Source organism: Dermacentor albipictus, chromosome 7, assembly GCF_038994185.2.
Source record: "Dermacentor albipictus isolate Rhodes 1998 colony chromosome 7, USDA_Dalb.pri_finalv2, whole genome shotgun sequence".
Lineage (NCBI taxonomy): Eukaryota > Metazoa > Arthropoda > Arachnida > Ixodida > Ixodidae > Dermacentor > Dermacentor albipictus.
In genome coordinates, this window is record NC_091827.1 from 71,884,134 (window position 1) to 71,911,000 (window position 26,867).

At 45.2% G+C, this 26,867-nt stretch overlaps 1 long non-coding RNA gene across 2 annotated transcripts; it reads left to right on the forward strand.

Moving 5' to 3' along the window:
- Positions 1-370: 370 nt before the first annotated feature.
- LOC135916066 (uncharacterized) lies at positions 371-25,822 on the forward strand. Of its 2 annotated transcripts, none has more exons than XR_010568827.1 (5): positions 371-528; positions 11,675-11,760; positions 22,489-22,575; positions 24,230-24,319; positions 25,750-25,822. It is a non-coding gene; the product is annotated as an uncharacterized lncRNA (long non-coding RNA). The 2 variants fall into 2 exon arrangements; XR_010568828.1 differs by having other exon boundaries at positions 24,230-24,298.
- Positions 25,823-26,867: the final 1,045 nt, after the last annotated feature.

Below are 26,867 nucleotides of genomic sequence, written 5' to 3' on the forward strand. Positions count from 1 at the left end.
ACGATAGCTAGGATTTAGCAATTGCCCTTTAATCCCAAATTGACAAACACACTTCAAGATTCCCTTTTACATTTTGTTCACTTTTGCTAAATATAATTTTAATGAGTTATCCATTGTATTGTTAAATGTGTGAGAACAAGCCCATAAAGTTTGTGAGCATTTCTTCACGCAATAATATCCTCGCTTTATAAGGAAGAATAGTAAAAAAACTCTGCCTATGTTCATCTCTTTTATAGTAAGTTTTTCGTTAGGAATTAACTGCGTGTTCTCGTTCGCGTAGAGACCGCAACGAAAATAAGAACTCGAATCGCGCGATTGCTATTCAGAGCCAACAGCTGTACATTTTCAGGCGACGTTACAAGAAAAGGGGGCTATTATAGGTATGATGCCTGTTTCTATGCATGCAGAACTTGTTGAGCGACACAGCGCATTCGTCAGTGTCGGAGAAAGTGGAAACTTAGGCGAACGCTGAAGCAAAGGTTGAAGATATGCGTTCATACATTGTCTTCTGTTTCATATTCATGACATGTGAGTAGCAGGACGTACCCTTTGCTAATGGCTCTCTGATTTCTATTTCATTCGAATTCGTATCGGGTAACATAATGCTATGTTTAGAGGCTTAAACGGATTTTGAAATTTATAAATAATCTGTAGCATAGAAAAACTCTACTATTCCTCTCACCATGCTCAATACACTTTATAGACAAGTACGACTTCCTATTCAGCGCGAAAGCGCACCGGATCATTAAGCAGAGTCGCTGGCCAGCTGTTTATGCGGGCAGCAACAAGGACTGGCACCACGCAGTACCTTATGTATGTTACCTTTAGCGGAAATAAGAGAGAGAAGTAGATGGCCGCTATAAGGTAAAGTTATTCCAAACTTTTCTATTCTGATTCTGCAATCAGCCCTCTACGATTGGTAAAAAATTGTGGAACCACAGCCGCTGCGCCGATGACACGAAAACCACGAAAACACCTCATCAAGAATCATATGTGCACGCCGATTATGCATGATTAGACCGAACGAAAGAAAAATAACAATTTCTGATTCGACGCCTTTTTCGCCACCAGCGATAAAAAAGGCGTTGTTTGACCAATTGCTATTGGTCGAACGCTTTGGCGCTGCGCCCACTTTGCCTGTCTATTGCGCGACGTCCCAAAACCACGAGAACATACCGCGTCAAAGTGAAGTGTATGCGTCAAAGACGCAGTAAATGAATTAATTAAATTATGGGTTGTTATGTGCCAAAGCCACTTTTTGATTATGAGGCACGCCGTAGTGGGGGACCCCGGAAAGTTAGACCACCTGAGGTTCTTTCACGTGTACCTAAATCTAAGTACACGGGTGTTTTCACATTTTAGCCCCATCGAAATGGCACCGCCGTGGCCGAGATTCGGTGCCCAGACCTCGTGCTTAGCAGCACAACACCATAGGCACTAAGCAACCACGGCGGCTTAAAGACGCAGTAATATGCCGAGCAAAACTGATTTTTTTTTTCTGGATAGCCGCAGAATACCCCGTTCCGGAACGAACAGAAGATGGCTGCCCACCGATCGCTATGGCGCCGGCTACTTGGGGCTGCCGGGGAGCAAAAGATTTCGCGTGCCAGTAAGACGTTATCGAGCCCTTTCGGCGCATATATGAGATTGCCTTGCCAAGTGTTCTTTGCAGAGGATCCGTTCTGGCGGCATTTCTAACCTTTCGTCACACGCCGCCGAGATTTGCCACCAGCCACCGCAAGTCAAATAAAGCAAAGCGGACCATAGAAACACTCGCAGACGCCGGCACCAGCTTCCTATTGTGGTGATATACTTTCGCTGTGCTGTCTCAGCCACACTAAACCCTCTCCACTTGAGCGTGCTCCTTGGCTTTTCTCAGCCTATTAGATGAGAAAAACTGCTCAAGGTAGACAATGCTATTCGCTTTGAAAGTAAAAAAAAAGAAGTGACATCCTATAAACGAAAAGCGCGTTTGATTGGGCTTTCTAGAGAGCGCTGCAGGTTACCGCCCAATGATTGCGTCGGTGGTTACGTATATGTGACGTCAGGATATTGTAATCAAAACAGGTTGGAATAGTTTTACGTTAGAGGGTCCCATATCTGAGAAATTCGTTATCAGGGTTGCAGGTCTGCCAAGTTGTACGCAATAGTTAACGAGACTAAAAAGCTGCCGGTTGGTTGGCACGTGTGCAGTAGGTAGAAGGGCCAGAATGTTGAAACTCACGTAATGAGGCAGTCATGGAACTATAGAGGGTGTCCCAGCTTACTTTAGCAAGTCCTTTAAAATATGCAAATGCGACGTAGCTGGACAGAACAAACATAATGCTGTTTAGCTTCGCTTGCAGATAAACTATTTTTTTCATTACGCCTGTCTAGAAAATTAGCTTAATTAATTAGTCAATTTCATATATATTAAAATTACATTAGAGGTGTCAATGAGAAAAATTGTAGAGCGACATGAAAAACTCCCCATACAACTTTCTGTTGGTCAATACGTGCAGCATAAAAGTGTTTTTCCGATCATGAAAGAAGCCTGCAAATACACGCAAAATTATCGTGCGGCTGACCGCTCGAGGCGCTTTGCATGTATTCTGGGGCTTCTTTCACGCTTAGAAAAACACTTTTATGTAGCACGTACTGAGTAACAAAAAGCTGCATCGGGAGTTTTTCATGTCGCTCTACAATTTGCAGTTTCACAATTTTCATGCAATTATAATACTTGGGAAGTTGATCAATAAATTAAGAAGAATTATCTAATTAGGCGGAAAGAAACAAAAGTTTGGGTATCTCCGAGCGACGGCAAATAACATCAGCTGTATTGTGTGCAGCTACGTGGCGCTTGCATATGTTTAAACTCTTACGAAAATAAGCTGGGACTCCCTGCATAGGCATGTGCCTGGCGGAGTAAATGTTACGAGCTCCATATGACGATAGTTTAGCGTTGAATGCATTCGCCAATGAAAGAACAACGTTACCGTGTCCTTCGGTATGCTAGCTAGGAGCTGTATTGTAGGCGAATCAAATGTGCTTCTAGGCCACGGTAGCGACAATCTTTTGATGAGAAGGCGTCAAATAGCTCATTGAGCGAAAGGGCCGGCGTCTATACTTTTCATCGGCGAAACACCGACTAAATTTCCATTGGATGTGACACCGCGTCACGGGGTAGCCTGGACGGAGCAGAGTTGGCGAAAGGGAACACCTGCTGCCCTCCCTGGAGCGCCACGTGTTTCGCTAAGGGAGAGGCCATCGTCACTAATTAAACGACTAATGCAAATAACAGGGACACAGACAGAGAAGACGACAGGACGAGCGCTCGTCCTGTCGCTCAGCCGGGCTTGCCGGTGTGAAGATCAGTCGCCTTCGGTCGCATTTTGATTGCGAGTCGCAAATGGTCGCGCGACCTCCTCAAGTCGCCGGTGTAAATGAGTCCTAAGGGCCGATTTACGCTTGAGCCGCCCGTCACCGCAAGCCGCACCGCACGCGTGCGGTCGCGCGAAAGATTGCACGCATCAAATACTTGTGCACAAATTTCGGTTTACAGTGTGTAAGGTATACACTGTGCACACAGTGTAAATGGTAATTTGTGCACAGGTGCTGCATACGTGCGATTTTTCGCGCCACCGCAAGCGTGCGGTCGCGCGAAAAATCGAGCGTAAATCAGCCCTAAGCCCTAGCTCATCCGCACATAGCTGTTGCGCGTGCGCAGCGGCGTTGGTGGCTGCCGCGGTTTCATCGGTCTGTCGTCGCGCGGTACGTCGGGGACGTACGGCCATGGCGTACGCCGTTGGCACCGCAGGCTACTGCTGCTTGCTGGCTCAGACTGCAGGCGCAGCTATGATACATTACTCGCAGCGCAAACCTCGAAGGAGCGCGCAGCGGCATTCAATTCGAGCTAATTAATTCCGCACTCAAAACTCGGAAGGAGTGCTTAAGTGTCCTCGGAGTTGTTGTTGTTGTTGTTATTATTATTATTATTATTATTATTATTATTATTATTATTATTGTAAAAATAACACGTCAGCTTATTGCACGAAGCTGAAGAGCACAACAAATGCGCTTAAATAGAGTTTTCCTTTTCAGCATTGTAGAAATGTTCAATAGTTTACTATGCCATGCTCGATCATTATTGTATGCTGAATTCTTGCATATTGTTCTTGCCCATTCATTTTTCCCATATTATGTTTGTTTCGCTTGTGTACATTTCTTTCTTCCTTACTACCAATGTATTTTAACTGCACACTCCTGATAGCCCAATGAGGCTGCTGTATGTTGGAACAAACAATAAATATACAAGCCTATACTAATTCACCTTGTGTAGCACATGTTTCCGGCTCTATCCGTTTCATGCCTAATTCCTGGAAAGCGCGGCTCCTAAACTGTGGGCTAGAGAAAAGCAAAAATTTTGCGAAAACGTAACCCCGGTGGCTACACAATAATGCATTTACCACACTTTAGTACTGTTCATTTGCGGCATAATGTTGCACTATGCCTCCTGGACCACGGTAACTTTATCACTTTGACTCCTACGCACGCGAGCGTCAACCCGGTACTTCGAGCGTCTCGTCCTCAATGACCAGTCCGGAAGCCCATTCAGCTCAACGACCACCTCAACAAAAGCAGCTACGAAAGCGCCCCGAAACGCCAGACGTCGCTAGGGGACGATTCGAAAACATTCCGCTAACCAACGCGCCATCGTGCGCTACCGCTTCTTTTACCACCGTGGCCTACCCGCATGCGGAAACGCCATTTTCCTGAAGACCAATTAGCAACACCGTGCAGCGTCTTCGATCACCTATGGTCGAAGATGGCTGTCATCAGAGGCGCGGCATCCCAAAGTATAGTCAGGCCAGCGCCTGTGCTACAGCATTTGCGTCTTCAACACAAGGCGCAGCGTCTTAAAGACCGCTGTGAGATAGGGAGAGAGTGAATGATTATAGCAGCAAGGGTCGCCCTTTTCTCAAAATGCTACCTCTCGCGGGAAGCAATGCGATGTTCTCTCCCCTTACCACCGTGTTTATGCCCGCGTTACAGACCGCCATCTTCGGGATCCGTCGGCGAAAGCGGTTAAATTCACATGAAAGCGCGGTTGGTTCTCGTGAAGGGTAAACGCTTTCAAAACAGGGCTGCAATCACTAGGAGATGTTTGTTAACTAATAAACTCCTGATAAATTTGCTGCTTGCATCTCCTTCTGATATATTCCTTTCATATGGTGCTATGAGCACTTATTGGCACCGCGAACTCGACATCGAGCATGGCGTCTCTGCTATTAATCTGGGGCGCTATAACGTAAAGCTATTCTAAAGTTTTCTATTCCAATTGTGCAATTAGCCTTCCGCAATTGGTTAACAATTTTGGGGGTCACCCCCCCTTCGTCCGTCTGTCACACGAGGCCCCGAAAACAGCGACAGCTCCCCGGCTGATATGACGTGTATACACTGATTATGCATGATTAGACTGAACAACCGAAAATTAATTACTTCTGATTTAATACCTTTTCCACGCTAGCTTTCTGTTATTGGTAAAAAGATTCCGGGCTGCGCCATTCGCCCTGTCTCTCACGCGAAATCACCAAACCATGAAAACTCACGGCGTCAAAGTGATGTGAATAAAGATGCATTCAAATGCCGAACAAAACAGATTTTTTTTCTGAATAGCCGGAGATTGTTCCATTCAGAAAGGAATAGAAGATGGCTGCCCGCTCATCGCTCAGGCTCTAGCTATTGGCACGTGCCGGAGAGGATCGGCCTATTTGCGTATAATAAAACTGTTTTTCATGCCCGTATATTTCATGGAGCATTGACAGACCAAGTTTTCGACATAACTCTGCCAACTCTTCTTGGCTGAGAATCAGCTTTAGCGCCATTCTTAACCTTCTGTAGTACGCCGTGCGATTTTCAACCAGCCACCGCGAGACATGGAAGGGGAAGCGGACTGATCGCAGTGCACCGCGCGATGCTTGCGCCGGCTCTTACGTAAATTTGACGTCAGGAGATTGTAATAAAAACATATTAGAATAGTTTTACATTATGTTGCCCCCGTTTACTTTCCCCTGCAGTCATAGTCGCGGTGCGTTTTTGTACGCGTTCTTTGATCCGTCTGAGTCTAATTACCCCTACCCCACCTTGTATGCACGCATAGGTGGCAGATATTTCTTTTATTCAACGGGCTCCGGTAAAAGCACGTCTACCAGCATGATGTCTTTAGTCAAATGTTTTATGAATGTCAAGCCGCGCTAAGGATTATTTCCAGTTTAAGTGGCCCTGAAATCAGCGCCCTAATGCATCCTCCTCTTAACACAATGCTGTGTGCAGACGTGTCTGCGTTCCAGCCTGGGACAGAGCAACGAATATATGCTGTAATGCTACACTTATTGACGCCTTTTGGTCTAAGCCACGTGTCGCCTAATTCATTTTTGTACACTGGAGGATAAGAAAATTATATCGAACAAAGTGCGTTTCTACAAAATACCCGTTCTGCGTTTGTGATAGAATGCTCGGCGTAGTTCGCCGCGTTCGAGAGCAGTACGCTCTGCATACGATCACGCAGAACGTGTGTACAGCGTATGAGCGCGTGAACGCGCTGTGAACACGGACTTGTAGCGTGGTTTTTTCGTTCTAAAGCGCATTAGCTGTGGCGTGATGTCTAGAAGTCGTGAGAGTGGTCATGCGTGCACGAGCAAGCGCGTGACGTTGGCGCTTGACATTGGCGCTAGTGCTAAACCAATCCTGTTGCTTTATCTCTGCTCCTATAGGCATCGTTGCCCTTCCCACTTTGCCGCTTTCCTCCTCCTCTGGTCATTACTCTTCCCGACTTTCAGAACCAAGGAACCCTATAACCTAAAACTATTCTAATCGTACTGTAAACATATATATATTGACATTGACATATTTTTGACATTGACATTGACATTGACATATATTTTTATTTCAATCTGTTTAAGTCACGTTTGCGTAACCGTCGACGGAAGCATCAGGCGGTTACCCGCAACGTTACCTCAACAGCCCAACCAAACACTCTCTTAGCTTATAAGCGGTCACATTTCTTTGCTTTCAAGACGAATAGCATTGCCTACATTCAGCGGTTTTCTGTTTCTAATGTGCTGCCAGGAGGCCACGAGCATGTTCAAGTGTAGAGGGTTTCGATGGGACTGAGCCAGCACACTGAAAATAGATAACCGGAGGAAGAGGGTCGTGCCAGCGTCTGCGATTGTTCTGCTTTCCATTACATAGCTGGCGGTAGCTTGTCTAAAATAGAGGCGGCATGCAACGGCAGGCTAAGAATGCCACTGAAACGGATCCTCAGCAAGGAAGAGTTGGCAGGGCGACGCCGTAAACGTGCCGAGAGTACACGAAAACGTTACATGGCCACGCACAAAGTTTTATTATAGCCAAATAAAGGATTGTCTCCGGCTGGTGTGAGTAGCGAGTGCATGAGAGATAGGCAGGAGCCATCTTTTATTTCATTCAGAACGGGGCAACCTGCGTATATTCGGAAAAAAATATGTTGCTCTTGTTCGGCATACTAATGCATCTTTAACGCGTACACGTCACTTTGACGTGGTGAGTTTTGGTGAGTCTCTGCACGACGGGCGGGCATGCGTGAAGACAGTCTCGTGCGCCTTGTCCAGTCGTTCGTGATCAGTCACATCGCCTACGTTGCGGCCTACCTTAACTGGCACGTCACTGACAGGACCAAGATCAACACGCTGATCAGACGGGCTTACAAGGCGGCGCTGGGTTTAATGGAGACCACGAGTACGGCTCGGCTCTTGCAGCTCGGCGTCCATAACACCCTAGAAGAAATAGCCGAGGCGCAGCTCAGCGCGCAATTCGAGCGGCTCTCTACCACCAAGACGGGCCGCAGTATACTGACGTCCCTGGGTTACAGCCCCCAAGCTCCCAGCCGGCAACCGTGCGAGATCACAGATGAGGCGCGGGCCCACATTTACGTGGACCCCATCCCGAAGAACATGCACCCAGAATACAATCAAGAACGGCGGCAGGCGCGGGCCAAGACCCTCACTGAACAACACGACCAAGACCCGCACGCCCGGTATGTGGACGCCGCGGAATACAAGCGGGAAGGCTTCGCGGTGGTGGTCGTTGCGGCGGCTACCGGCACCAAGACAACGGCGGCGAGCGTGCGGTGCACGAACGCCACAGACGCTGAGGAGGTTGCCATCGCTCTGGCGATCACCGAGGCCGAGTGTCGCACCATGCTCAGCGACTCGAGGAATGCCGTGCGCAACTTTGCCAAGGGGCGAATATGCGCGCCGGCGGCCGCCATCATCGGCAAGCTCCAACTTCAAGACCGCGGCAGCACCGTCCGTATCAAGTGGTTCCCGGCGCACGCCGGCGAATGTTCATCCTCACCGAACCACAACGAGACGGCTCATTCGGCGGCACGAGCGCTTACCTTCCGTGCCCCCGAGAGTGACCGTTCCGTGTGGTGGTTCGAAACCAAGGACAGATTGACTAGTTATGCCGAAGTAACCAAGTGTTACCGCTTAGCTCGACGGACAATGCCGCCTCCCCACCCGGCACTCAGTCGGGAGGAGGCCGTAATACTAAGACAAATACAGACCGCGTCACTCCTCGCCCCCGCAATGCTGCACGTGCTTCACCCAGAGCTCTATCCGAGTGGGCTGTGCGGTGTTTGTGCAGCGGGTCCGGCGGACCAATGGCATATCATGTGGGACTGTGCCAGGTTCCCGACGGCAGCTACCTCCAGGACTTACCCGCCAGAACTTCAAGGTGCACTGCAGTCTGCAGACAAGGAATCGCAACTATGGGCCGTCCAGCAGGCCCGGGGTGCGCTCGAAAAGCACAAGCCTCATGACCCACTACAAACGGGCCCAACTGGGCTAGTGCTGAGTAGGGTATAACCACGGGTCGACGCTTGGCCAGCGTCACGACACGTTAAATCGTCGTATGCCGGCACCTCATTAAAGTTATCCCTATCCTCGCACTTTTGTGACGTCGCGCGACGGGCAGTGGGCGCAGCCTGAAAACTGTTGACAAATACCCGAGAGCGAATGACGAAAAGTCATCCAATGAGCAATAACTCCTTTTCTTTCGTTCGCTCCAGTCATGCACATACGGTGTATACACGTCATATCAGATGGGTACCTATCACGGTTTTCGCGACGTCGTTTGACAGACAAGCGAACTGGGGGTGGTGTAAACAAGTTTTTGACCAATGGCGGAGGGCTGATTGCAGCATCGGAATAGAATAGTTTGGGATAGTTTTATGTTATAGCGCTCAAGATTTCTTGGCCTCCCTGTCTTTAATGTTCTCTCTTTGTATGGCTTTTCGTGCGTTGCGGATGCAAGCCCCTTTTGAATGAAACCACGTGGCTATTTTTTGACATTGCGACATTCGAAAAAAAGGAATAGTTCATTAAGTTTATTGGCAAGCCATCAAGTACGTGTGAGAGGCAATTTTTAAATTGCTTTCAGTCATTCATTATTACGTGCGTACTAGAAAATAGTCGCAGTCGTGCCATGAAGAAGGCCCAAAAATCACTATCAGTGTTAACACACAAAACATTCGACGCTTAAGCGATCGGCCGCACCAATGTAGAAGACGATACGGACCAGGGATTTTGGAGCGACCTCGTATCCATCTTTGTCTTCGGCCAGTCCAGACGTGTAAATGCATTGTAAATAGTTCCTCTCGAGCATCAGTTCACGCACAAAATTCCTTAATATACTTTTCATCGCTGAGCAGGAACCTTACAAGGCCATTTGATCAAACACCTCACATTTGTCCACGCTGTGGAGGGCATACACATCTGACGTTCACGTGCGGTATCTTGAAGATCATCCACAGAGATGTGTAAAGTCAGATCGGGAGCCGAAATGACCGCTGCTCTAAGAATCGCTGTTTTCCCGCGAGCTTTGTGTTGAAGGTCACGTAATATGTTTCACATTATGTATTGTTTCTCTGCTGTGATCAGGGTGCGGTGGAATTCTTGTTTGTGTTCTTTCGCTTTGACGTATTTTGACATGTTTTTTGAACTGTTTTTGCAATTTTGCTTTAACATGTTCTGGCTGCTTGTTCAATTGCCATCTTTGCATTGTACCAACCCAGTGTAATGCCTTGTTGGCGCTGAGGATACTGAGATAAATAAATAAGAAAATAAGTAAATAAATCGATAAATATATCAATAAATAAAATTCCTAAAGGCGCTGACAAGCAGTTTGGATGCTACCTGATTTCTTTTTTATACAATGGAAAGCTTACCGGCTAGGGTGTCTAATCCTGAAGTCGTATTGCGGAAAACGCGTGAAAAATGCTTTCATAAGAATTTTTCGATATGCATAGAAGATGTAGTATTTCACTGGAAACATGCTGAAAACTGTGATAGCTTAGCGCTGTAGTGAATATGTGCCGGTTATGGTGGGAGGCAGATGACAAGTGCGGCCATAACTGTGAGAAAGTATTATTTAGTTTATGAAGCTCTTGTTTCTGCGATTCATGTCTTCCAAAGTGTTAAATATTTATATGATAATAGCTATGTGTTGTTGTGGTTTCGTGTCTAACCGTTTTCGTAATTAACAACTCAAAATGGAACCAATCGGATCGAAGGCGAAACGACTCTTTCACACGTGATGCGCAGTTCAGAATGTTGACATAGCCATGCGTGCGCTTTTGATTTCCAACGCTTAGAACAAAATGCCATTGTCTAATTATACAGCAACTACAATCTGAAGATATAATTAGTTTGTACGTTATAACATCCCTCCTACGTACGGTAATCTCACAGACTACATCCCAAGTACAAAGATTTCCCCGCTAGGTCTCGCCACTTGTTTCTTAGGCTTTCTTTTCCAATCTAAACTTATGACCCCTACTTGAAACACCAACAGCGTGATGGATTCTATCAGTATAAATGATAGTCTATTCATTTTCTTCAACGTTTCACAACACGTTCTTGCCAGTTGTCGATCTCTTTAAGCTTCGGAGATGCCGTGAGAACAGAAGCAGCAAGAATCGTTCCGGCCGCTCTACCGGCTCTTTTCATTATGCCAACATTGCGACAGCGAGCGTTTTCCGTCACTGAGTGATATCTCTTCACGTTTGCCTTTGTGCGCGTGGCACCATGACTGTTAAATTAATGTCATTTAGTAAGCGAGTACAATTAGGCGAGTGAGCGAGTTTTCTGCACTTTATGCGGCCGACAAAACAACGGAACTTACTTTGTGTCATCGTCTAATATTTTCCTATCGCTAAAGTGCGACATTTTTCATTGGTAGGGCATTTGATTAAACACATTTGATTTCTTTGTAAGTAAAACACCGAATGGCCTGTTGAAAAAGTTTGCAACCTGGGTGCTTCAATAAGTATTCAGGATGACCTAGACATGCCAGATTTCTGAGCCCTCACTAACTCTGAAAGTTATACTTACTAAGATGTGGTTGGGATTGTAGCATCGATATTAAAGCTAAACTATGAATGGAATTAGCATTTTTTCTTCGAAATGTTTTTGTGATTTTCAAGATCACATAGTAAAACCTCTGGGCGCTGCCCGTAGTATGCAGTCGATTCGGCTGAAAAATTGATCTTTATAGAGCTTCGCGTAAAGTCGTCGTTCTGAGGGGTGTCGCCTGTAACTGTGGTAAAAAACACGACTACGCTGAAGATAAGTTTTTTTTTTGTTTTACCTTTCAGGTGGTGGAGTAATCTTCGGGAATGCATCAAATAATAATTCTAATAAGTCGGCTCAGGGAGGAAGCATCACGAACACTATCCTCGTGGTAAATATCAAGCAGCGGATAAATGTCTGTTCTTGAAGCCTTTGTCCAGTAAGACCAATATGTTGTCCAAATACCCTTAAAATGCCATCTGCATCATATTTGATGGAGGAAGTTAGAGTTTATTCAAGCGGTTATGAGGAAATCTGTACGGAAAACAACAATAACGCTTAGAAAATAACCATCATGCTGACGGTGTCTGCGCAATCATTATCATCTATGTAGTAACCAGAAGATAGGTTGCAATATACTGCCCCTAGAACATGCAAGAAAATCGGCCTGTGCTCTTGATTTTACGCGGCTTGATGCGGTAACTACGTTCTAAGAAAATTGCATCTGCTGAATCTCCTCAGCAGTGTCATCCAAGAAAATTGTCTCTGGCCACAAAACTGCCATATGCGCGGGCTTGTGTGATTAGGGATGGTGTCGTTGCTATTTATAAAATGCTGCGCATGTTTCAAGTCCACGAACTCTATTAAGAAGCGTCGAGTAAACGCATTGTGTGAATTAATGATTGATTGTTTATTGGCCACGTGATGAAATTTCACGTTGAAAAGGGACGAGGATGGTTGTGCAGCAATTTGAATCACCAGTGGCACCTGAACGGGCGTTCTTGCTTGTGACCTGCATAGAAATGTGGCCACCGCGCCCAGAAGGGCTTTCTGAGTGCCACGGAGGTTAGATATGGACGCCAACAAAAAAATAGAAACAATAAACGCCCGCGTACTGTGCATTTGGTGCATGGTAAACAATCATAGGTAGTCAATATTATTTCCGATTGTCTTATACTGCTTTACGGGGCTCATAATCGTATGGAGATTTTGGCGCGTAAATCCCCAGAATATATTTGAAGCATTTTTTTTATTTCTCCGCGATAAAGGTGTGGCGGCGGTATGCGGGCCGGAGCGCGATGGATCACAATCATAGAAAATTTGAATTTGAAACTGTTTTCCTTGAACAAAATATACGAGGAACGTGTAGCCACGACAAACTAATGAGATCAGCAGCTTGCCTGCGTGGCTATCCATTTACACAGCAGCAGCAGTTTACAAACATCTTTACAGATGACTGGCTTTACACAAATGCGCAGGTAATTATTTCACAAAGGACATATTTTCCTGAATACGACGGAAAAAAGCATCGCATGAATAAAAAAAAATGCAAAAAAGAGATAAATTAGTAAGTGCAACATAATCCACAGGAACTGATCTGACCCTGTTTTTTGGGGGGCGAACAGGAGCGGCATTGTTTCACCAGATATAACCTGTATATCGTCAGGCTTTCTACCGGTAATTAGTGATATAGTTCCTTCAACACGACAAAGTAATATTACATGTGATTTTAAGGTAAAATAGTGTTGGTCATGAACAAAAACTCCAAATAAACCTGGCCCCAATATACTGGCCTGATGTTCTTCCATCTTTAATTATTGTGTATCACACAAAGAATCCCATATTGATACGCATTGTTTACGATACCTCATAGAAAAAACTGGGAGGTCGAACGCTATGCCAGGTATACCGTACGACTGCAGTTTATCATTAAGTATTTCTTGTTGTAAGGAATCAGGCGCTTTCGGCAAATTTACGTATACTGTTAACTATGTTCTGGAAAATTTTGAACGATTACTTCGGTTTCCTTAAGCAGCTCGGTTTCCACCAAACAATTCTGATGAAATCCATGCTGAAATTACACGGTAATCATCGCTTTGATGAATAGACAAACTCGTACAGAAGAGCTTATCTATCACCGCAAAAGAAGGGGAAAATTGATATCACTCTATAGTTCTTCAGCCTATATTGTCAGCAGCTTTCAAAATTATGGTTACTTGTCTAATCTGCATGTTTTAGGGAAATACACCAGCAGAGAGGATATGAATACAGATGTGCGCTACTGGTCGCGAAATCTTATGCCTAAGCTACTTAATGATCCCAAATGCTATTTGTTTACGGCACAAACGCTACTGATATTAAAGTTTGCAATTGCGCATGCCAGATCTTGAGCGTCAGTTGGCTTAAAAAAATGTGGTGTTGAGGCTTGTACAAGTTATATTATTCTTTGGCCTTGCGTTTCCTTGTTTGTGAATTGGTTAATGAAGAAGTAGTTAAACTATTTCACTAAACAGAACCACAAACATAATTGATACCGTAACATATTGTTGCGGAGTAAAAGAAGTAAGAGCTATAGTTACACGATATTTACAATTACTGTAACAGCCGATAAGATAGTAGACAGCACGTGAGGTTAGGAGCATCGTCTTCTTCGGGGTGATCTTAAAACGTCCTCTTCGTGAGCCTATCACATGACCCCTGTAGGCTTAAGCATCGACCCGATTCTGAGTAGCAGGTAATCGAATGATATGACTTGGGACGCGCGACGTGGATCATGTCGGAGCGAGGCTGAGCCACGGTGGGGCCAAGATGGACGATTTCGCACGTGACGTCAGTTACTTGATGCAAGAGGCGGTAAGAGCTAGAGTATCGTGAAAGTATTTTCTCGGAGACGCTAGTGCGTCGCGACGGTGACCGCAGGAGAACCTGGGCTCCCGGTGTGTAGTGAATGCCAAAATGGGGGGGGGGGGGGGGTCTTATAAGCGCCGCTGATTTTCACGCGAGTCCACAAGTCGACCTCAGGCAATATGGCATACATCTTGCGCTTTGAGTTTGGCTTCACGGCCGTACTCGGATAAGAAATTCAGACTAGCAGACCGAGTGATGTCTGAAGGTAGCGTATTGTAGCGGCCAAGAGGACGCCTAAGGTATCGTGGCGCGAAGAATTATAGGCAAAGGAAACGAACGGCAATGTAACGTCCCCGTCGCATTGGTCAGCGGGGATATACATGGAGAGCATGTCAGTAAGGATTCGGTTGCGACGCTGGCTTGGACCGTTTGTTTGTGTATGGTAAGCAGACGCAAGTTTGTGCTTAACCAAGCTGGAGTGTAGAATGGCCTTACCAACTTTAAAAAGAAAGTAGCGGCCACGGTCGTTGAGAAGCTATGATACTCTGGTGAACGTTGGCTAGGAGGAAGTCGGCGACATCGGTAGCACAGCTTGTCAGAAGAGCTTATCGCGTGGCATATCTGTTGTCACAGAAATTCAGTTATTTCCAGAAGCAGACGTAAAAAAGGGCCTAAATGTCGACACCCATACGGAGGAATGGTTCGAATGATAGGTCAAGTGGTTGAAGACAGCCAACAGGCAGTGTATTCGGCTATTTTCATCGTTGACAAAGGTCACACGTAGGGATATAACAGCAGAAGTCACGATAAAGACCAGACCAAAGGAACCACCGACGAACGCGTTCGTAAGTCCGTGACATGCCAAGGTGACCGGGAATCGGTACACCATGAAGCTCGGCAGAGACAGTCTGACGCAGATGCGCAAGCACAACGAAGAGTCGGTCAGGGCCGTCGAGGCGCATGTTAGAGCAATATAATATGTCATCTTGAAATTTGAGCATGCGAAGGAAAGGATCTGGCGCCGTTGATGTCAACCGTTGAATAAGGTCTTGTAAGGAAACGTTGCTCCTTGTAACACCTTATTACAGGACGTTCCTCCGCTCTGATATCGCGAAGAGCAACCAGAGAGAAAACGTTGACAGGTATGCCGGCCGCAGCAACGTCAGGTATGTCGACGGGATGGCGCGACACATGGTGCGCATCTTGATTTTAACTGGCCCGTCTTGCATAGAACATAATAGCATTCTTGAAGGCGCAGAGCCCAGCGGCCAACGCGCCCCAAAAGATCTTTCAGCGAAGACAGCCGTCACTGAGCATGGGCATGATGACTGTGAATTGCTGGTCGTAGAAACAGGGCTGAATTAACCTTCTGCCCAATCGAGAGCCAGATACTCGCCTTCAGTGATGGTATACCTGCGCTCGGCAGGACAGAGAAGGTGGCCGGCGCAGGCAATAGCACCTTCTCGCCCTTTCCAAGATAGCTGCGAACCATGGCAACTGGCATCAGTACCGACTTCTTGTTTTAGCTGACGCATCAAAGTAAGCGAGTATGGGAGATGAGGTGCGCAGCCTAGTCAGCTCGGTGAAAGCGCCAGTTTGCTCAGGGCCCCAAATGAAATTGGTGCCTTTTTCGAGGAGCCGAGGAAGAAAGTGCGCGACGTGCGCGAAATTTCCGACAAACTGACGACATTTTGTGATGATGGATTGCACAGTTAAATAGTTCTAAACACAAGGAGATGAAGGACGCGATGTGCTACGCATTTAAAAACATGCACGACTTTATCATGTTCGGGCATCTTTGGATCCTCCTTGCGGTACAGAGGGAAACCCGTCCTGGATGTACGTGACGTAGGACTCACTGCAAGATGGACAGGCGAAGTGAGGTCTTTTTGGGCACGGCGCACGTTCACCGAAAATGTTAAGAACTATATTTCAGGATACTTACAATAACTGTGGCAGATGAGAAGATTGTAGACAGCGTGCAAAGTTGTGAGCGGCGTTTTCTTTGGCCTAATGCTAAAACGTTTTCTTCGTCTGGCGGTCACAATACTAAGTCAATTTTAATGCGTGCTTCGTTACGCCCGAGCAATGTTTTTTGACACGAAGGCATCATATGTCCCATCAGGCCGGGAAGCTGGTGGTGTCCAAGACGAAATGCAGAAAAAACATGATCAATGTGGATTAAGGTGGGTTAAAGTGAATTTAGGTGGATTAAGGTAGATCATAAAATGAAACAATGTTGCTTAGGTAGAATAAACCAAAGTAAGGCGGATTAGGCTAGATTAAGGCCGTTTCAGTTGGAATAACCTGGAAAAAGTGTAGAATTACGTGGAGTAAGCTAGAATAAAGTAGAATAAGGTAGATTAAAGCGGATACAGACGAAATGAGGTTGTTACAAATGGGAGAAGTGTAGATTAGGCAGATTAAGGCTAAAGGCGACAGCATAGACAATTCAAAAGTATTTCGGTTTGAAATCGCGTAAAAAATACCTGACTGAAACTTTTTTTCCAGCCGAGGTTGGTATGCTTAACGCCATGTGAAATTTGATCGAGTTAATACGCCGAGCACAATTTCCAGAGCAAATTCACAACGTTTCTTCTAAGCCGCTTGAATTCCGCAAATTCGTTTACATCCTTGGTTTTAAGGAAACTAGCTTTAGGCTGTTCCTTGGATTTAATTTTATCGCATATATCCTTGCATGCCGATGCTATTTTATTTAGTGTGTCCGCTTAGCAATCTTTTGGCAAAAATTTGGATAGTAAGCGCTTATTTACTGCACTTAAAGATTCAACCTGCGCCTTATCGGAATTTTCTATAGTATATATGCTCTCCTACACAGTATATATGCACTCCTGTATGGCTTGTTGCAGGGCTTGCTTAAATCGGGTCAAGTTTCTATCCGAAATATCCTGCAAAAAGCGCTTGTGTTTTTCTTTTGCACGACCGACTGCATGTTCTTCTAGAAAAAAACAAAAACAAATGACCAGCGATATCGCAAGGTATGGCGTCAGCGGTATATTTACCGAACCTGGTACTCGTTATGACAAAATGTAACAAAAGTCACTTACGTGTCCGTGATTCATGTTGAGGTTGTAGAAACAATATAAAAACCGTACATACTGACAATCCCTATTAGCTTTTAGTTGGAATCACGTTAAACCAAATAATCTCAAAATCACCTGCAACCACTAACTTGCGATTCTGCTCACTAGAGACCCATAAGAAGCGTTCTAAGATCTAAAAACATGTCATAACTGCCATTGGGCGTCCTATTGAAGGCTCCCGCGCGCAGTGGCTGGAAAATAGCACAATGGCTAGAAAGTATTCGATGGACTTCAAAAGTGACGCGTAAAGCTTGTCGAGCGAATGATTCAGTGCACTAACTACGTCCCTGATAGCGTGTTAGGCCTCACTTACAGTGACACAACATATTTCGCGCCCTGGCCTCCCCCTCCACCCACGCCCCACCTTCTCAGTCAAGAAAAATGAATGCATTTGGCAAAACACATCTCACGTTGAAAGTCGCCAGTCATGCGTCAGCAATACATCGAACATCGACGTACTGTATTTCCACCGTGGAAACAAGGCATGTAAGTGGCGTGTGCTGCAGCGTGAGTACTCTTTCGTGCTTCCAAAAAAGTACTCGGTGCCACGTAGCGTCGCCGTGGCCCCCAAAATGAATGGGGCACCGGTGCTTGCGAACGCTGCGAAGCGCGTCATGCTGCAGCAGGGCTCCTGTCCCGCACTTCTTTGTGGGAACAGTGCGCCGTCTTGCGGCCCTGCCGAGAAATTCATGCGTGGCCGCTGAGACGATAAGGGAGGTTCTCGGGTGCCTGGAAACACGGAGAATTGTTTCCCTCGCTTGCCACCCAATCAATTGCACATAGTAACCAAATATGACAAAAGGTGAATTGAAAAGCGCCACATGCCTAGAGCATGCATGGGACAGCTCCCTAAAGGCTCCGTGATATCGCCCGTGCTATTTAATATGGCGATGATTGGCCTGGCAAAACGACTCGGCGAGATTCAGGGCATCCATCACGCGATGTACGTGGACGACATCACGGTTTGGGTCACGCAAGGTTCACTGGGAGAAAAACAAGAGAAGCTACAAGAGGCTGCGCGCTGTGTCGAAAAGTACACCAGAGAGAGGAGACTAGTATGCTCCACAGAAAAATTCGAACTATTGAGAGTAGGTAGACACCCCAACCAAGCAACTCTGGAAGTAACGCTTGACGGTCAAAACATCCCAGAAAACAATAGGATCAAAATCCTGGGCATGTGCTACAGGCCAGCAGAAAATGCAGCCACACCATCAGCCTGCTGAGCAAAGTGACGGAGCAGGTGGGCCGGATGACAACAGGGTCTCCCAAAAAATACGGCATGAAAGAGGAAGACACACTCAAACTCGTCGGCAGCCTGGTCGTCAGCCGAGTCATCTACTCGCTACCGTACCACGCGATGACCAAAGGAGAGAGAGAACAGGTGGACACGATACTCAGGAAAGCATACAAGACGGCTCTCCATCTGCCAAAAAACACGTCAAACGAAAAACTGCTCCAACTGGGCATCAGCAACACTTTCAGTGAACTGGCGGAAGCCCTGCTTGAAACCGAAAAAGCCAGACTCAAAAGCACCCCTGCAGGCAGAGCGCTCCTGACTAGGCTGGGACGGGACACGAGCGGACACGTAGATAGATACGCAGACGTGCCCGACTGCTTAAGAAAAGCAATAAGCGTTAGGCCTGTACCTAAGAACATGGACCTCAACCTCCACGAGAGCAGAAGACAGGCGCGAGCCGAATACGTGGAAAAGACACTAGCGCTACTGGAGAACACGGTGTACACGGATGCTGCCACGTACCCGCGAGAAGGGAAGCGCACGGCCACGGTGGTGGTGGTGGACGGCGACGGAAATCTGATCACATGTGCGACGGTAAAGGCAGCCGACACAGCGGAGGCCGATGAAATTGCCGTGGCGCTGGCAGCACTAAAAGGATATAGGACAGGCAGGCCTCTAAACATCTTAACAGACTCGAAGGAAGCATGCAGAAATTACACGAGGGGCAGGATTAGCAAAGCCGGCCTCAGAATTCTTGGCGGAGCCAACTTCACCGAGAGGAACGTTACACGCAAGTTAATTTGAATTTCGGCCCACGCAGGCATAGAGGGTAACGAAAGGGCAGACAGCCTAGCCCGAGAGACCACGTTCCGAGCAGAGCAGTCGCACGCCCCGGAGTATCACCCACACGCTTGTGAAGGAGGATACACAGAAATCTTAAGCTTACACAGAGGGACGAGAGCCAAATACCCCCACCGCACAAAGCTCTAACGCAGGAGGAAGCAACGAGCTGGCGCAGATTGCAGACAAACTCCTTCCCAAATTTATGCATCCTAAACAAAATGTACCCAACACAATACAGAGACACCTGCCCATGGTGCGGGGCTACACCCACACTATATCATGTCAAATGGGAATGTAAAAACAATCAATGATTCCACTAACACAATAACCCGAGTGCGGAGCAATGGGAGAGTCGGCTTACCAGCTGCGAGCTCACGGCCCAAAGGGCCTTAGTGCAGCACGCTAGTGAGGTAGCTAGGATGAGTGGAGCCCTGGAATAGGGGCCCACCCTTGCCGGAAGAGGCTCCAAGTCGCCGGCGCCCAAGACGACCGAGACCTCGAGGCGCTAAATCCTTGAAGGAACCAAATAAAGTTTCTCTCTCTCTCTCTCTAAAGGGTTGACTTGAAAAGCGTTTGTCTGAAAGAAGTACATAGCCAGCACATATGTGCCGCAGCCTACAAACGCGTCGGGTTGCTCTCATTGAGGATACCGTGTGACGTGGGTTCGATTCCGCTCAAATTCGAATCAATTCTAAGGGATGCTTTTCATCACTGTAAAGCGGCGCGTTCCCTGTTGCCCATTCCTCGTTTCCCAACTTTTCGTCAGATACGTTCATTGAAGGGCAGCACATACCTACACACATACACAATGTTCCTAGTCGCGCTCGAGGAGTTTCTTCGAAAAGCAGCGTCAACCAGTCTCACATCTACAGTAATCCATGTCGGCATCAAAGATGCCGAAGTCCGCCATGCCACATACTCGTTGACCCAAGTTGGCTCGGCGGCTGGTTCTGAACCGTGTTACTTGCTCACGACATCAAATGGCGCTACCCATTCCACCACTTACTAACCAGTGACCTAGTTTATCGAGAAAACAGTTTGATAAAAGATTTATACACCAACACATAAAGGCACACAGATGCATGGATAGATAGCCTGCGGAAGCATTAAAATACGCGTGCTGGACGACATCACGAACGAGAAACGCACAAGATTGCGGCTAGCGCACGCAATCCTGTGTGTGCGGCTACAGCACTGAACGATTATGCTTGCTTTAGCTAAAGCAAGATAACGTGGCGCACTTGTTCAGATAATCATGTAAGTAATTAGTATTTTCATTTAGAACAGCCATTTTTTCTCGAAAAATCATAATTGAGCAATCGGCCACCTTAAAGTTCGCTCTCAACTAGTCTTCCATATCTATTTCGGCTACATTGTGAAGACAACGGCTAGCGCGATGGCTCGGAAACTCACAAAAACATTGTTAATCTATCAGCAGTCCGGCCACTAATCTGTGTATTAGAATCTTGAGGCATCACAGCTCGTCCTATTCAATGGGAAAGCGACTAACGGGCTATTTCGCCTGACAAGAACCGATGGCATGGCAAAAATGCGACGGAGAGGAAGACTTCCACAATTATGAAGCCTTACACCTTTATGAGCGGCAGAGTAAGGCAGCTTTATCAGCAGTCGAACTACCGTGCTAACAGGTTTACGTCTGAATTAGAAACACTGAACAGGGAATTCTGTTTCAGACGCAAAACGCAATTTTAAATGACATCGGTGGGGTTTTCGAGAATCGTTGGCATGACGTGTGTCGCTTGTGACGTTCGAGCGCCAATTCATTAATAACTCCTACCTTCAAATACCATCTATTTTGTCCTGATAGATTCGGTTTCAACAGTCGCTTTACATTGACGTCACCAAGCCACAAGACAGCACGTATAGGCAAAAAAATGCTGGTCTGTTGCCCTTCCATTAGGCAACAGAGCACACATTCGGGTTGACCAAAATACGTAACGCTTTTGATGTTTACTACGTTTATTTTTTACTCATTATTAGAATTTCAAAGGAGTTAAGAACATTCAGAGGTTGTTAACCTTGTTGTTGAGTTGCCTTTTCAAATTCTACCTGGATTCGAGAGGATACTTTTCGCAGTATGCGCCCACTTTATTCGGACTCGTCGCGAGGTGTGGTGAGAGTTGTTGTAAGAATACTACAGTAAAATTGGCGCACAAGAAACTGATATTTCTTGACTGTATTTCTCTAACACATGCCTGAAAAATTCGCTCAACATGAATCTGGTGGCCAAACTGAATGAGTTAGCGTGTATAGCTACGTCGAACAGTAGATATGTAGGTAAGTATATATTTCTGCTCGAGGAATGATGGGAAGTATTATTAGAATGTGATGCGTGCTCAAGAATAGTGTGTGAATCGGCATCAACAGAATTTTAAAGCTCCGGATCCCACAGAACATATCATGAAAATTGCTGCGTGGTAGATGGAGTCGCAAAAAGCCGCCATAGAGTAGCGACATTTCTGGCATGGCATCGATCGAAACTTTAGGTAAGCAAACTGCGCCAGAGCGGTTAGTATGATGATACATCCTGGTAGTAATTGTGTCGCCCCATCCAAGTGCGCTCCAGATGGGAAGCTCCTTGTGGATGTCGAGGTGACGTAGCATTTTAGTACATCTGAATAACTTCGCGTTTTTATCATGAATTTTTCAATGTAGGTCTATGAATGGCAAGACCGCGTTTTGCCAGATAGTTTTGTGTTCTCTATGACCACCATTCCTAATTTGAATGGGATGCTCGCTAAGTTTGTGAGTGAGGGGGTGGGATGAATTCATCGGATGACGTTTCCCCTGATATGGCATCACGACGTGAAAAGACAAGAGTCTTTTTTTGTTCGAGGCTGCATTTCGTGCCCCATTGAACGCATACAAATAGCCTTGTCAAAGCTGGGGTAAAATTCGGCAACAAATTGCGCAACGCTTGTTACTACGCAAGCCTGTAAATTTCGAAAGATACACTTCTCTAATAAATCTCTCGAAATATAGAGACAAAAATTCTTCAAGAACGCAATATTTATGGATTCCTTGTAATGCTGAGCAATTATATATACATATATGAATTGTCATGCAGCATCGCCCAGAACATCACAACAGCAGCGGCAGTAGTAATGAGACTGGACACGCAGATTTTGAGATGAAGGTAGGCAAGCTTGCAAAGGTGAGTATAGTCTAAACATTAGCAAAGCGAACCCGCAGAGATACATATACATACTACTGCGGGCACTTGCATTACGTATGAAAAAGTCTGCAGGATGTCAATCTATACTCGAGTGTCTCTTATGCAATGCCATTACTGCATGCATTTGACCCGATGAATGCGCGCCAAAGTCTTCGTGAAACACTTCTATGGCTTCCTGTGAACTTTCTCATTCACTAAATAATTCAACGAGCTTCTTTTCTCATATTCCCCCATTTAAACGAAGTTTCGTAATCTGCTTTACTCTCCAGAGCAAGCTGGCTCTACTTGCTCGGGTACCGGACAGCCAACATCAGTACACTCTTAACCTCCTAGAAACAAGCTGATCTCATCACTCACTACTCAATGTATGCAGACACCCTCAGCTTTAGACTCTTCAATGGATCAGCACAATGTTAACGCACACAATACACGATCCTTTCTTCATGACCTGGATAGGACCGGGAGTACTGTCTATGCCACTCACGTGACTCTTGAGCTACTGTCGTCCCTTCCTCACCAGGAGCCAATTTCCTCACCCGCTGCTCAAAACACGCTCACCTCTAGACCTATGTACGCTTCAAGGAATCTGTTAAGTGCTCATGTAATGAATATACGGCTATTGCAACATCTAAGGGAGTTCTGGAGCTTGTACATTATTCTGCAGTTATATTACAGGCTGCATACTGGGTAGTATTTTTTTGCTAAAGCATTGTATGTACAGCAAGGCAGAAAATGCGGCGTGGTCAAGTGACGGCACCAAATACCATCATAAACAGTTATGCCATCAGCGTCTTGTATGACGTCACAATTTATACAGAAGATAGTAAGTGGTATAGCATTATTTAGTAGTCATCATGGGTAATGAATGATAATTAAAGTGAGTTAAGGTGAATTACACCGGAGTAAAGTGAAATAAACAAGCTAGAGTAACGTGACATATGGTGTAGTAAAGTGAATAAAGGAGAAGTGAAGTGAATGAAGATAATTTAAATTGCATTACGGCGGGTTAAGGTTGGTAAAAATTAGAGGAAGGTGGCTTAGGGTGGACAAAAGTGGATTAAGGTGGACTCATGTGAATTGGGTGGATTAAGCTGCATTAAAGTCTGTGCAAGTGAGAGCAAGTACGATCAACGTGGATTAAGGTATAGTTGTGAAGGACATGTGGTAATGTATAACGTCGTGTATCGTGCTCGTAACCAATTAACTAGGGAAGTCATAATGCTTTCGCATGACAACAAGGTAAGCATACTTAGCTGATTGCATTCTTAACGAGCAGACCTGGATTGGGCCAGTGCTGAGCATGTGCTTAAGCGATACTGCTTCACGCACTGATAAACTTTAGGCAATCGTGCCAAGGCCGATTAATAAAAGATAGTAGCTGATAAACGGGAAAAACGCATTATATTCAGTTATTTGCAAGGTTGGAACTTTCGGCTGCTTAAACTGTGACACCTGTCGGCACCCCTTTGTAAGGTTTTTCTAAATGAAAAAAAAGAAAAAGTGGTTTCGCTTTGTAAGTTTTGTTATAAATGAATAACAAAAAACAAAAAACCGAGTGCTCATTCTGCGCAAATAGTCAAGATGGATGTTGCAGTGTGAATGAATCGTCACGGTGCTCCTTTCCCTTTGCCAGCTGTTGCGAAATAGGAATGAAGAATGAAACTGGATGAGATAGGCACGAAGTAGTAAAGTCTTTGACACAGTAAGTCAGCAATGTATTGTTGTAAGTATAAATTTAAGAATAGCCGTGTCGTTATGAAACATTATTGTCACAGTATTCTTTAGGATGGAGACAATCCCTTCCAACACTGCCGCCTTAAGTCAACTTCATTATAGCTTATATAATGCAATAAAATTGGGCATAAACCACATATAAAAAACGAGAACAATCAGCTGTTCGAAACTTTGAATATCTGGGCAGAAACATTGGCTACAGAGGTGAACGAGGTGAACTTTCTAAAGCACCGTCTTGAATGTTCGGATTGTTGGTTTTTACAAGCATCGCAGAAGAATGTCGGAGTTCTACGAACAGCTGCTAAATCACTAATAAGGCACTCCAAGCACTATGTGCGCCTTCATTGTATCTGACTTATGGTTATTTTGTCGCAATACAACACTACCATTTGGTTGCCACATTTACATTATTCACTATACTATAAATTATAGATTCTTTTCGATAAACGAACAGTCTAATATACGACAGACGCACTCAGGAATGTATAATGAAGATAGTTCCGAGGTATTCAGTTTTTTTAAACATAAGTTGGACCAGTAAGAAGAAAACAATTCCGCAAAGCCGCACCTCACTGGGTTTCACATTACATTTGGAGTGGCTAGGATAAGTTCAGAACTGTGCATCGCACATGCATACCTTGCCGTTATTCCATGTATTAGGCGTACTTGTGCAGGCATTAGGGATCTACGTGCACTACCTCCATTCGGTGGTAGTTGGTGGAAGCGTGCCGTGGAGCTCGTTTTTTCTAACTGAAAATACGCATGTATATTGCAATACACAAATTGTTATAGTATAATCTACAGGCGCGATCCCTGCTAGCGGGAGCAGGGGAAACTGTGGTGCCGCTCTCCAGGGTGCATCGCCACCAGGGCCTCATGAATTCTTGCGACAGAGCCGCAGACAAAACTATTGATGAATAGCCTTGTGAATCGTCTGCACCGTGAGGCGCTTGTGGGGGCCTTCCGTGGAGTGCTGCTACCCCTTACAAAAAATCGTTTGAAGGTTATTGAAATGTTATTGGTCAACGCCAACAAATGACCTTGAAAGATCATTGGGGAATTGTTGAAACATTATTGAGGAACTTGTTGACAAGGGTTGATAATTGGCCCGCGACATTTTGTAGCAACACCATTGTGGCTTTTCAATTTGAAAGATCATTGGTATATTGTTGAAAATATGCTGCATTTTAATGTTGAAAGCCTATTGAAGGATTGTTGCAGATGTGTTGAACATCAGCACTCCAATTATGTTGAAAGCCCTTTATGCCCCGTGTGCATTTGGCAGTGTTTAAAACTACACTTTTCTGAAAATACTGCTCAGCTATGTTGTGTTGCAAATACTTATCTTTGATGTCACGTTGATATGTCTGCTGTGGAGGATATGGGTAAAATTTAAATACAATCACTTTTGTATTGCAGGCCTTGGTCACCCTGGGCTCAAAAGTATGCTGCTAGATTGCCTGTAATAAACCATATTATATTGCTGCTAGCAGTACTGTTATGCCAGTTTTTCAATTGTCACAGTGAATGATCCTTCACGAAATCAAGAGTGCTGCAATTATGCAGACAAAAACAATTTTTCAAGGTGAAGTGTCTATTTGCAACCAAACATCTGTGTAAATGTACAACCATTTGTAGTTGGAGAACATCAGAAACTTCTTAAAAACTATTGCAAAGTAAAAACTTCCTGCAGCTTGACACCATAACAAAGTTGAATGCCGACAGATGTAGTTCGTATGGCCCTCAAGTAAACATAACTTCAAAAAAAAGAAATCTTAGAGAATAAATACCTAAATATATAACTCTACAAGCAGACTGACATGACTGTAAATAAGAACACTCAGGAAAGGTACTTGCTTTATTAGGTAGCCTGCAGAACAACCATGGCACGATTCGCTTGAGCCCACAGCACTCACTGGGACACTGATATGTAGGGCGGTTATCTTTAAGTTCCATAGAATTTATTGAAGAGTGGCCTTTGCAGCTAACATAATTCTAGATACACAAGGCCAAACATTACTTGTATGAGAAATGAAGACGCATATTCAGCTAACAAAAACTCACTTCATATTAAATTTTTACGAATTGTAGCGCTTATTTTCAAGTTTCAAGTTTCAAGTTTTATTGCTTCATTCATAGATGGTACATATATGCAGTAGAAGTTATACAGAAAGAGGTCCCACAGTTATAAACTGCAGCGGGACCTCTTGTTCTTAGTTACATAATAATACATAAATAAAAAGGCGTCAGTTGCGGTTACAAACAAAGAATGAATTACACAATTTCTACAGTGTTAATGTAATATAACCTATGGCAACACATCACAACAAAAAATAAATTACATCAATAAGCAACATAAACATGCTTCAAAGAAATAGATACAGTTTACAGGGTATTAATATAAGCTCTCAGTGAACGTTGGTATGATGATAATGTAGGTGAGGATTTCACGTGAGTAGGTAAATTATTCCACATTTTCACACTAGCAAAACCAACAGTTAGTTTGCCATAGTTGCTGCGCGATTTTGGAAGTAAAA